At 55.6% G+C, this 13,227-nt stretch overlaps 1 protein-coding gene across 1 annotated transcript in view; it reads right to left on the reverse strand.

Annotated features, from left to right (window-relative positions):
• FBXO42 (F-box protein 42) overlaps positions 1-13,227 on the reverse strand; it is a 31,569-nt gene that overhangs the window by 8,604 nt on the left and 9,738 nt on the right. The gene's annotated exons all lie outside the window — the stretch shown is intronic.

Here is a 13,227-nt window from a genome sequence, read left to right on the forward strand (position 1 = left end):
TATCCCTAAAGCAGGGGAGAGCTGCTGGGTGCTGGATCCTCAGGAAGGGCAGGAACATCCCGAGGGAGCTGCTGGAAGGGGAAGGCAGCAGCTGCTCTGTGAGCTCAGGACTCAGGCATGCGGAGGAGCCCGGCACAGGGGGACATCAAAGGCACCGAGGACCTGCTCAAAGTCCAGCCCTCTGGAGGATGCGGGAGGCGGGAGCGGCCCTTCAAAGACTCCCAGGAACACAGGGGATCCTCTCTGGAATAGCACATGGATCAGGCTGAGGAGCCATCAGAACTTTGTTAATGAACTGCACTGGGTCCCACTGGTCCCAGTGGGGAACTGCTGCAATCCTGAGCTCCCCAACCCAGGAACACCACCCAGCCCAACATCCAGGTTATCCCTCCATAACACCCTGGTTATCCCTCCATAACACCACCCAGGTTATCCCTCCATAACACCCTGGTTATCCCTCCATAACACCACCCAGCCCAAAATCCAGGTTATTCCTCCACAACACCATCCAGGTTATCCCTCCATAACACCACCCAGCCCAAAATCCAGGTTATCCTTGCTGGGGATAAAGGTTGGAGCAGGCTGAGGGTGTAGCACAGTTCACTCCTAAGCACAGCAGGCTCCATCCCTGCACAGCTGACGCTGTTCTTTCGGCTGGGATGAGGAGCTAAAAGCTGGGCTGAGCTATTTTTTTCCCAGCTGATGGATTTTCCTGGCTCGCAAAGCCAAAAACCAACCAACCAAAGATCTCTGGCTTCCAGAGATGTTTGGAAAAGAAATGCCAGCCTCTGATTGCTCCCGACACGAGCTCTGGGTGTTTTATCTGTGTTGGATCTGCCCTTATAAGCAGTTTTTCAAGCCCAGTTATCCAGCCCTCTAAAGCCACTGGAGCTGCACACGCGAAGATTAACGGGAACAAAGGAAAAGCCTGGCTTGAAGGGCACGTGGGACACAGAGTGCCAGACCAGCCTTTTACCTCTGGAAGGGGCAGCCCTGAGAGACTCCAAAAACCAGCTGGAGTGGGGAACAGCAATGGTCACCCCGTGGTTATCTGCTGGGATTGCCCAGGTGGAAGGATGGGCTCAGGTCCATCGATGGGGTTTGGGGAATATTCCACAGGAGGGGCTGGAGCAGATCTGCACTGATCCAGGGGAAAGGGAACACATGGAAAGAGTTGTGTCAAGGGGACTGGTACTGAGGAGCTTTAATTCTGGAGAAGGATGGGATGGGAGCTGCAGCCAGGAGCTGTTTTTGCTGGATCTGGTGGATCCTGCAGGGAGCCTCCCATCATCACGGCCCATCGGGTTTCCACGGAACACCTGGATAACCACAGCCATGTGTCCAATCTCAAAGCTGAGAAATTAAAGGGAGCTGCTCCAGCACCCCATGGATTTCAAGGTGCAAAGGAATTTAAGCTCCCAGGTTCGAAAGCCACCTGCAATCTGCACTCCAGAGGTACAGGGAACCATCCCTTGGGAAGGGCTCAGGGCTGTCCTTTCACAGGAATCCTGGAATGGTTTGGATTGGAAGGGACCTTGAAGCTCATCCCATTCCACCCACTGCCATGGGCAGGGACACCTTCCACTATTCCAGAATGCTCCCAGCCCTGTCCAGCCTGGCCTTGGACACTTCTTCCCAAGGCAGGATGGTGCCTGTTTTGCACTCTGAGTTGTCCCAAACTGGATCCAGCCCTGCCCACCACAAATTTTGTGTTTCCATGCTCAGGCAGCAGCAGAGCCACATCCAGGGGCTGATTTTTAGTCTGGCTTTTAGGCTGGACCTGGATTTTCAAATCCCATTTTCCAGCCTGGAACCCTCATCCACCCCAGCTGAGGGATGGCCCTGACTACATCCCATCCCACAGAGTTCCATCCCAAACTTTTGTGACAGCATGAAATCCCCAAATCTTTCCTCTTCAACCGGAAGCAAAACCAGAGAAGGAAAAAACAAAAAATCCCTCTGCTTCCCAGGCCAGCTGGGATTTTTCCACAGCAGTCAGCAGATTCCCTGCCAGGTTTCCCAAAGGGAAGAGGAAGAGCTGGTGAGCAGCAGTCCAGAGGCCAGAAGAGAATGAGCATCCCAGCAATCCCAGCACTAGCACTGGATTTGGGAGATGCCAAAGGAGCACTCCCATGAGAAGAGCAGACATCCCTGTTGCACACCCACTCATTCCCAAAGTCAAACCCAACACTGAGTACTCTGCTCAGCTGCCTCTGATCCAGCATTTGACATTCACCTGTTTTTAATCCCAAAATGTCTAAAAAAGAGCACTGGGATTACGAACATGTTCTAGACTAGTTCTGACCAGGCCTGCCTAAACCTTAGAGCCTCTAAAAGCCACAGAAGTATCATCTTCTCTTACCAAAACCACAGGCAATTTAGTGTTCCCTTCCAGAAAACCCCCAAATTCCATGCTGGGAAGCAGACAGGAATTCAGCCTTGCAGGAGTCTTAAGGAAAAACCAAACAAATCTCTGCTGATTTGCCTCCTCAGCAGAGAGACAAAACCTCTGCAGACACAAATAACCTCTTGGGAAGGAACGGGGGGAATATCCTGAGTTTATCTGCAATTTTTGGGGGGCAGGTCAGCGACCCCCTGATGTTGACATAGAGACAGAATTCGCAGTGTGGGATTTCCACCCTGCAGAGACTTGGGACTGTGGTACAAGCCCAGTCAAACCCCAGCATGGAAGCCAAGTTTGGTTTCTCGCAATCCCTGGGAGGTGCAGGCAGAGGCCCCGGGGAGGATCAGTCACCTCCACGCTGTTGCAAGGTGCCCGTGGGTATTTTTTTAACCCCGGCGTTCTGAGGTGCTGCCGCTCTGATAAAGCCATGAAGAAGGAGAGGCAGTGCCCTCTGAACCCCGTGCAACTGGATTTACTGAGTCACTCTGTGCTAATGCCTGGCAAAAATGTCCTCATGCAGCATTGAGCAAACAATGCCGAGATAACCGCGCCAGAACGCCGCGGGCTCGGCCTCTTATCTCCCAACAGCCCCGGACGGGATCTCCGCAATTCCTGCCGCAATTCCTGCAGCTGCACTGCAGGAGAGGCTTTACAGGGATACACCCTGCCCCTCTCCCCGGCAGCAGTGCCCCGAGGTGCTGGGAGCTCCGAGGGGTGAGGTCACCCTCTGCAACTGTCCTTTGGGAAAGGTGGATTTGGGAAAGGCAGCTGTCCTTTGGGAAAGGCGGATTTGGGAAAGGAAACCATCCTTTGGGAAAGGTGGATTTGAGAAAGGCAGCCGTCCTTTGGGAAAGGTGGATTTGGGAAGGGCAACCGTCCTTTGGGAAAGGTGGATTTGGGAAAGGAAACCATCCTTTGGGAAAGGCGGATTTGGGAAAGGCAGATTTGGGAAAGGCAACCATCCTTTGGGAAAGGCGGATTTGGGAAAGGCAGATTTGGGAAAGGCAACCATCCTTTGGGAAAGGCGGATTTGGGAAAGGCAGATTTGGGAAAGGCAGCCATCCTTTGGGAAAGGCGGATTTGGGAAAGGCAGCCGTCCTTTGGGAAAGGCGGATTTGGGAAAGGCAGATTTGGGAAAGGCAACCATCCTTTGGGAAAGGCAGGTTTGGGAAAGGCAGCCGTCCTTTGGGAAAGGCGGATTTGGCCCCGCACGGGGAGCTGCTCTTGCAAAAGCCGCTGTTCCCTGTCTCCGTGGGTGGAATCCCCAGCACCCACCTCGCCCTGCTTCCACGCTGGTGGTTTTGTTCCCCCTGAAGTGACGCTGCCCCGCAGACTTCTCCGGTGATTTCACAGCCTGACACCTCCCCGCATCAGCCCCTGCGCAACTGAAGAGCTCAGCGCTCCCAGAAAGGGCTGAGCACCTCCCTCCACTCGTGTTCCCTGCAGAAGGCAAGGGAAGAGCTGGGAATTTGGCTTGGACTCCCCAGCCCCGAGGAGGGGGTACCTGCAGGGCAGGGGCAGGTCAGGGTGGGACATGGGGCTGTGTCCAGCCCTGCTGAGCTCCGCACTTTTCGCTCCCGGCTCGTTTCCCGCAGCACAAGGGAGGCGCCCCAGCCTCGGAGAATCCCAAAATGACTGGTGTTCCAGGAAATGGCTGCTGTGTAATTTGGTGAGGTTACAGCTCCCACGGGGCTCCAAACCTCAACTGTCCTCTAAAGAGCACCCTGTAGGCACAGCCAGAGAATCCCAGGATGATTTGGGATGGAAGGGACCTTAAAGCTCATCCCATTCACCCTGCCATGGGTAGGGGCACATTCCACTGGACCAGGTTGCTCTGTCCAGCCTGGCCTTGGGCACTTTTGGGGACAGGGAATCCACAACCCTTCTGGATGCAGTCAGAGGGACGAAGTGCAAAAAGCCTGGGAAGAGCCAGGGCTTTGCTGTTCCCAGTATTTGCTGCAAGGACAACAGTTATTCACTGAAACCCCAGCATCTTCCTACTGAAATTGCCAGCACAGGAAGGGAAATTCAGTGCAGCTCTTTGCACTCCCCTCCTGTCTTGCTGTCTCCCCTTTCACTCCCATTTTCACCCCATTAGTTCCTCAACTTTGGTCCCTCCATGCCAGGGAAGCATTTTTCTCCTTCATTCCAGTAATTCCAGCCCTGAGCACCAAACTCCCTGAATATTTCATGGCAGGAACCAAAATCCACCTTTGGACAGCAGTCAAGCACGAAGGAGGGCTCCGTTGTTCCAGGTGCCTGCCCCATTCTCAGGGAGTTTTACAGCAGATGCTTTGGGGAAAGATTAAAATCAGACACAGAGCACCGGGATGCCGAGAGGCTTGGAAGGTTCACGGTGCTGTGTGCGGATTACACTGCCCCGGGAATGCTGCCTGCTCAATCCCGAGGATTACACACGTAATCCCGGTGGACTGAGTCCTTAAGGCAAAGGCTGGGCTGCCTTGGAAGGAGCTCTTGCCGATAGATGTCAGCACAGCCTGCCCGAATTTCCCGGGAGGATCCTTCCCTCCCAGCTGACAGTGCAGCCGTGGGAGAGTGGGGTTTATCCCGCTGACCCCACAACGGACAGGGAGGTACCTGCCCAGGAGGCAAGGCCTGTCAGAGACCCAGGAAAGCGGAATAATTGGGTGTGAAACGATCAGGGAATTTGTGTCCAGGGAAACCGTCACCCCTGGGTGCCTCCCACGCCTCGGGAAGGAGGGATCGGCTCCCTCTGAGGTGCAACACATTCATGAGATGTGAGACACCAGCAGTGTCAACAACCCCGTGTGTGGCTCCGGGGTTTTGAGCCTTTTTCCTGAAAAGGAAATAAATTGGAGATGCTTTGTCTGAGCCACAGTTTGCAAATTCCTCGGCTCCGACCAAATTCGGACAAGCGAGAAATTAAATTCTCTGCAAGGCTGGGAAATCAAACGTCAGGAAAAAGGAAAAAAAATCCTGATAGAAAAAAAAAACCCTCTTGGAAAATCCAGTCTAACTTCTGCCTAGGTTAAAGGGATGACAGCCCTGCACTTTGGGATCATTAAAATACAAATTGTTCTCCAGGTGCTGGCTTTCCAAGGTGGAGGAGGGAGTACCAGGTACTAGTAGTAGTAGTAGTAGTAGTACCTGCTAGTACTACTAGGAGGGATTCCTGCTCAACCCTGGAAATGTCCAAGGCCAGGCTGGACAGGGCTTGAAGCACCCTGGGATAATGGAAGGTGTCCTTGACAGTAGAACAAAGTGAGAACCCAAATTTGTACTGAGGGAAGAGGGAAGGAACCCAGAGGAACTGAGGGAAGAGGGAATCCAGATCCTCACTCCAGCACCCACCTCCCTTCGAGCTGCTCCTCTCACAGCCTGCTCAGCCTTTCCCTCTGTTCCCTCCCCACAGGACTCTGCCACGTCAGGCTGAGCTGTCCGGGCAGGGCAGGAGGGCATCCTCGGGCTGAGGGATCATTCCCTGAGGGACAGCCACAGCCAGACACTGCCTCCCTGCCCTGCTGACCCGGGCAGCCCGGCCCTGCTCTGAGGAGCCCCTTTCCCACAGCAGGGAATGCTTTTCCCCACGTTTTGCCCACAGATAAATCCTGGCTGATCTTCCAAGTCCTGCAGTGCACGGAGAGCAGGGAATGGGAGAGGGGAAATACTTTGTGATGCTGGGGTAAAACCCCTGGACCAGCCCCGACTGAGCCAGCCCCGCTCCTGGGCACATCCCCACCTCCCTGGGCACATCCCCACCTCCCTGGGCACATTCCCACCTCCCTGGGCACATTCCCACCTCCCTGGGCCGGTAATCCATGGCTCCTTCAAAGCCATTCCCGGCTGCCTCGGGCACCGCATTCCTGGAGGCCCAGGCACACCTCAGCGGAATTGCTGAGCTGCCTCTGCCCCCTCCCCGTGCCTCGGTGACCTTGGCGGATACCGGGAGCGCTGGAAAAGCCGTGGGAACACGGCATTGATAAGGATAAGGCGCTGCCAGCTGGGCAGAGGGGCAGGATGCAGCCAGGTAGGGTGGGGAGGGGGGAGGGAGGAATGTGAGAATCCCACATTTCAGATGTGGGATTCGGGAGCGAGAGGCACAGGGATGTTTTCCCCTGGTGGTGATGGGTGATCCTCACCCATTGCCCATCCCACTGACCCTGCCGGGCTCTCCAAGCACTTGCCTTGATTTGCAGGGAGCAGATCCCAAGGCAGGGAGGGATCCCAGACAGGGATCTTTTGGCTTTTCCTGCCTGGTTCAGGGATGGCCCCCGTGGGATCAATCCCTGCACACAGCTCACCACTCGCTCAGTTTGCAGCTGTGGGATCAATCCCTGCACACAGCTCACCACTCGCTCAGTTTGCTCGTGGGTTTTGTACCCGCGGTCCCTGGGACTGCTCCGTGCCAGGCACGGCAGGGTGGCCGTCCAAGGATGGATGCCACTGGAATGTGGTTTGGATCCAGACAACAAAAACCTTGCAGAGGTTAAACACAGCCAGCAATGGCACGAGCTGGAGGAGGACAGAGCCTGGCAAATCAAAGGGAGGGGAGGTGTGTGCTGTAAACCTAAACCATGGATTAATCTCCTGGAAACCAGCAGCACCTTCCCAAATGGGCGGCAGCTGACACAGTAAAAAAAACACTGACAAAACCCTCACTTGATTTGGGTTGATTTTTCATCTCTTGCCCTTGAGATATTTCATATTGAACACCACAAATTCCATTAGAGACGTTCTGCAAAACCAGCCAGGCAAAGAGAGGAACAAATGAACGTCAGATGGACCCAGGGGCTGGGAACAGCCCTGCTCCCACCCCAGAGCTGCCAGTCCACCCTCTGCAGGGACAGGAATGAAGTCCAAACTCTACATCCAGGGATGCTGCTGGAGAGTTTGTTTGTCAAAGGCTTGGCAGGAGTGGTCACTCACCTCCTTGTAAAAGTGGGAGTCCAAAAAAGGAGGAGAACAATCAATATGTTTAAACTGAAGAAAGCAATTCCAAGCAATCTGTGCTGGGACAGCCTCTGCCACAAAGGGCAGGGGACAGAGCTTGGAAAGTCCTGGTTCTGTTCCAGAAGGGCAGAAATGAGGGGTGGGATAAGGAAGAAATGAGGGGTGTGATCAGGAGGAAGCTGGGTGCGTGAAAAGGAGGAAATCAGGGGCAGGATAAGGAAGCTGCAGGCAGGAGGCTCACAGAATTAAAGCTGAGCTTCCAAAGGTGCCAAGTCACTCTGAGTTTGAGGGCTCCAAGAGCCTTTGGGTGGTGCTGGGAAAGCCATGGATTTTTGGATGATAACATGGAATGTTTCAGTTCTGCAGAGACAGGAATGGGCCCTACTGCCACCAAACTCAAAGGGCAATGAGGAGAAAACCACACAGATGAGGAAAAGAGCTGGAAAAAGCTTTCCTCTCTTCCAGGCTCACCAAGACTGCTCACAGCACGAGGGATTTCCATCCAGCCCATTAACCTGCTCCACTTTGGAGGCTCAGGCACTCAGCCACAATTAGAGAGGTTGTTCCTTGCCAGGAATCAGCTCCTGGATGCCCCAGGCTCCTGGGAGGCAACAGGGACACATGGCTGGGGCGGCTCAAGGTGATCCTGAGCCTTTCATAGAACTGAGCGTTGCCCTCAGTCACACGGGGAGCTCAGAGTCAGGGGGACACCAAGGGTACTCTGCACACAGAGTTTTGGTCAGGTCAGGATTTTGGGGGGTTTCAATGCCCAAAGCAAGGCAGGGATCCCCTGTGAGGGAAGTGACTGCAAGGAGAACAGAACTGCAGTGTGGGGTCAGGGCAGAGCACCTCAGTTACTGCCCTGCAGGAAAAAGAATCCCAAAATCCTTGAGGTGGGAAAAGCCCCCAGGACCTTTGAGTCCAACCTGTGCCCAATGCTCTCCTTGTCCCCAGCCCAGTGAGTGCCACCTCCAGGCCTTCCTTGGACCCCTCCAGGGATGGGAACTCCAAACCTCCCTGGGCAGCCCCTGCCAAGGCCTGAGCACCCTTTCCATGCAGAAATTCCTGCTCATGTCCAACCTGAGCCTCCCTGGCCCAGCCTGAGGCCGTTCCCTCTCCTGCTGTCCCTGTTCCCTGATAGCACAGCCCGACCCCCCTGGCTGTCCCCTCCTGTCAGGAGTTGTGCAGAGCCACAAGGGCCCCCTGAGCCTCCTTTTCTCAGAAAAGGCTGAGCCCCTTTTCTGCTCCCTCAGCTGCTCCTGGGGCTCCAGCCCCTTCCCCAGCTGTGTTCCCCTCCCTGGACATGCTCCAGACCCTCCAGAACTGAGGGGCCCAGGACTGGACACAGCTGATGACCCTGAACTGAATGAGCTGCACAATCTGCAGTCACAGAGGGTTTAAATCCACACATGAGGAGCTCCCCACTATTCCCATACCTCTGATTATTCCTCAGATTCCTTCCAGCCCTTGGACAGCCCTGCTCCTGTCCCAGTGGGATTCATTCCTCGAGGGCCAGTGTGGCTCTGGTTTGTGGCTGTGCACAGCTGGATCCTGTGGGATCCTGTGAGATTCTGTGAGATCCTGTGGGATCCTGTGGGATCCAGCACCACCCCCCTCCTTGGGAAGCCCACTCAATCCTTCCCTGCATCTCCTTCAGCTCCACAAAACTCCCATAGCTGAGGAGACCCCAACTGAGGAATTCAGCACCGTGAAACTCCAGCGACTGTTTGGAAAATTGTTTTGAAAACTCGCTGCTGTTTTCTAGAAGGGGCAGATGAAAACAAGGCTGGGCTTTTTAGCTCGGGGCAAGGTTTTTGCACAGCTTTGTCAAGGCCAAACCTCTCTGCTCCAGGAGCGACGGGGAGGTTTCTCCACCAGGACCACATCTGACACCAGGAGTCTCTGCCGAGCCTCTCCTGCCTCCTTCGGGCTGTTGCTTTTGTTGACACAACACCATCAAAGGCACCTTCCCCTCAGTCACAAAGGGAAACTGATCCTCCCACTCCCGGCACGGCATGCAGGGGGCTGGGGGAAGAGCTGAGCCACGAGGAGCCGCTGGCAGAGGGGTTTTACTGCGTCCTGCTAAGGCCACCCAGGGGGTTTAGGCACAAACTCCAGGCTGGAGCAGGAGGGAGATCAGCCATGGACTGACACTCAGGGCAGAGGGGATCAAAGCCTCATGGAGGAGCTCTGCCTCCGAGCCTGGTTTGATCCCCAAACCCTGAGGAAGATGAGAAGCTTTCCCATCTCCCCAGTGTGACTGCAGGGACAGGAACAGCAGGAGAGAGGTCCTGGGGAGGTGCCCGTGCCAGGGCAGGGTGGCCCAGGGCAGCAGCAGCAGGAGCAGCAGCAGCAGCAGGAGCCTCCTCCCAGCAACAGGAAAAACGGAGGAAAAACGGAGCCCCAGGGCTCCTGAACCCCTGTGGGATCAGAGAGGGATATCTCGGCCTGGCAGAGGGAAAACACACAGGGACAGGAGGGCCAGGGCCCCTCCAGCCCTCCTGCCTGCCCAGGTGGGAGCACAGGGGGGATGATAAAACAGAGCTGAGAGAAGGATGTGCATGTCCTACAGCAATGCCTTTCCCTGCAAAACCATGGTCATTCCAGCAGCATCCCTGGGTTTATAAACACAACAGGCTCAGTTTTAAAGGGAAAAGCTTTCTCTCTCTGTGCCATGAGCCCCTGGGAGAGCAGAGCTCCTGGCCTTTCCTCCCTAATTCAAAAAGGCTTTTTCTGGTGTGGTTCTGGCCAAGAGAGGCCAAGTGCAGGACGCTGAGGAACTGGAACCAAGGAGCCCAGGAGGGACAAAGCCTGCAGGGACACAGCCTGGAGCAGCCCAGCAGGGCAGCAGGAGCCTGCCTGGGGACACTCCCCATTCTGCCTGTGAGGTGTCCCTGCAGGATGTGTGGACAGGAGGCTCAGATGGTTCCAAAGCACCTGGGGCTCCTCTGGGAGCCTCCAGCAGCTTCCCCTGCACAGGGAGGGTGGGAGCTCTCCAGGACCTGCATGGGAGCAGCACAAACCCTCTCTGCCAGCAGGGCAGCAGATCCAATCCAGGCATCAGCAAAGGCCTCAGCACAACCCCCTGCAGCTCCCATGGCATGAAGTCATGGCATCATGGAATGCTCTGGGTTGGAAGGGCCCTTAAAGCCCATCCAGTCCCAGCCCCACCATGGGCAAGGGCACCTCCTACTGTCCCAGGGTGCTCCAAGCCCTGTCCAGCCTGGCCTTGGACACTTCCAGCCTGTGCCAGGGCCTCATCCCCCTCACAGGGAACAATTCCTTCCCAAAATCCCATCTGACCCTGCCCTCTGGCATTCCAGGCCCTTGTCCAAAGTCCATCTCCAGCATTCTTGGAGCCCCTCCAGGTACTGAATGTCCTGCAACTCTCAGTTTCAAATGGGGTTTGGTTTCTCTCCTGACTGTTCAGCCCATTTTTGGGGAGCATCAGGGACTCTCACCACTGAGACCAGCGTGCTCCACCAGCTGGACTCTCAGGAGTGGGGCCTCACCCTGGCCTCCAGCTGGATAAACAGATTCCAGCACAAACCACCCCCAGCCCTCCACCAGGATGCCCTGAGCACAGATGGGCTCAAACTCCAACAACTGCCCAGGCTAACTGTGCAAGTGAGGGCAAGGAAAGCACCCCCACCACATGGAAAAGGCCCCTGCCTGCCAGGGACCACCCACCCTGGGACAGCACTGCAGCATCCCACACGTGGGGCTGCAAATTATCCTGCTCCTGCTCCAGCACATCCTGCGTGGGACGGGAAGGGTGGGAGCAGCTCCACAATGGCCAGGAGAGCTCCAGGGGGAAGAGCTGGGAGGCACCTTCCCAAAAGAGAGATCCTGCTGCCTGCCACCCTCCTTTCCAGAGCTTCCAACCCCACCAAAAGCTCTCCAGAAGAGCCAGGCACCGACTCTCTTGTGCTGCTCCAGCCCCATCAGTCACACGTCAAAGCCATTGTTTCAGATCTAAGCAAAAAAAATACTTTGAAACCTCAAAAATTAGGGTTTTCTGAAGTAATTATCTCCCTCCTCCGTCTCTGAGACGAAAGAAACCCAAGCCAATTATTTCTTTGAAGGCTAAATATTTACTCCCAGATGAAGCAGCTCGGGCTGGAGGGGAATTATCCAGCTCTGATGTCATCTCGTGCCTGGGAGCCAGAAAACCCGGATGAAAACAGGTAGGAACAAACAGCAACAACAACAACAACAACAAAAGGGTGTTTTCTCCTGGAAAAGCCTCTCAGGAAGGGATGAAGTTGTGCCCGAGACATTGTGCTCCCATTCCCTGCCCAGGGCTCCTTAGAGAAGATGCTGAACCAGGGCACACATGGAGTGTGAGGGAAGCTCCCTGAGCAAGCCCTGGCCTTGGGGAAGAGCCAGGGTCTCATCCCAGAGCTCTGGAGTCTGTGGGGCAGGTGTGGGAACTCCTCCACAGCAATTAGCCGGCGCACACAATGAGCGGTGATCAATCAATGTCAACTCTTTCGGTTTTTCTTTTAAAAAGCCCTCTCCTGCCTTATTTACATCCCAGCATTTCAAAGCTCTGCCCCCTCCAGGCTCTCCCTTCCCAGGCAGGCGGTGCCACCCCCAGTTGGGGACACCCGAAGGAAGAGCAGAGGGATCCCACCGGGGCTGACTCATCTCTTTGGAAAAGCAGGAACCAGAGCGCTCCCCGGGCCCGGCCTCCAGTTTCAGCTGATCCCATCTCAGCCATGACAGCGTGCAGGAACATCTCCTCGGGGGATCTTCCCGTGGGACCCAGCCCCGCCACGCATTCCCACAGAGCCACAACATTCCCATAGAGCCACAACATTCCTACAGAGCCACAACATTCCCATAGAGCCACAACATTCCTACAGAGCCGCTCTTGGGGAGCACCGCCACGGCCCCGGGATGGGCACTGGGGACAGGGCAGGGATGGGCTCCAGGATGGGCACGGGGGACAGGACAGGGCAGGGATGGGCTCTGTGGGGCACTGGGACAGGGCAGGGATGGGCACTGGGCACAGGGCAGGGATGGGCTCTGTGGGGCACTGGGACAGGGCAGGGATGGATTCCCTGGGGCACTGGGACAGGACAGGGATGGATTCCCTGGGGCACTGGGACAGGGCAGAGCTCCCAGGGTTGCAGGAATCCATGGCCTGGGGCAGAGCGAGCTCTGCAGAGCCCAGGAGCTGTGTGTGCATTCTCTCCTCTGCAGCCCCAGCAGGGCAGGAGCCCCTTTGGAGGACTGGGGTTTGTTTTCCCCCAGTTTAAATCCACAGCTCCCTAATTCTCCCCTGTGGGAATCCCACAGGGGCTGTGGGACACAAAACCACAACACCAAGGAAGTGTGGGTGGATGTCCAAGCACCAAGCGAGGTGTTCACAGCTGGAAATTCCCAGGTGACACCAGCACTTGGCACTTGTCTCCAGTCCCTCTCCAGCTCTCCTGGAGCCCCTTCAGGCACTGCAAGGGGCTCTGAGGTCACCCTGGAGCCTTCTCTTCTCCAGGTGAATGCCTCCAGATTTCCCATCTCCACCTCTGTCTCCTTATTCCCTGGATTTTGGAGGACTTCAAGTGCCAGACAAGAAAACACTTGAAACAATATCTGAGCAGCCCACAATACCTGGGGCACATGACAGGGAATTCTGTGCCCAACAAGGAATGCTGGTGGATGTTGAGCTCCTTTTTTCCTTCCTCCTCCCAAAACAGCTGCTCTAACACTGATTTCTCCCCCTGCCCCAAGAGCTTCCCCCAATTCTTCTGCTTTCCTCAAAGTTATTTTAGTGGAATTCAGAAATTAAAAGGAAAAAACCCAAACTGTTGTGGGTGACATTTCCAGCACAAAAAACCAGTGTGGGAAATAATCTGTGGTGTTTTCCTGCCCTGCTGTGGGTGCCT

The sequence above is a fragment of the Geospiza fortis genome, unplaced genomic scaffold (genome assembly GCF_000277835.1).
Source record: "Geospiza fortis unplaced genomic scaffold, GeoFor_1.0 scaffold4, whole genome shotgun sequence".
Lineage (NCBI taxonomy): Eukaryota > Metazoa > Chordata > Aves > Passeriformes > Thraupidae > Geospiza > Geospiza fortis.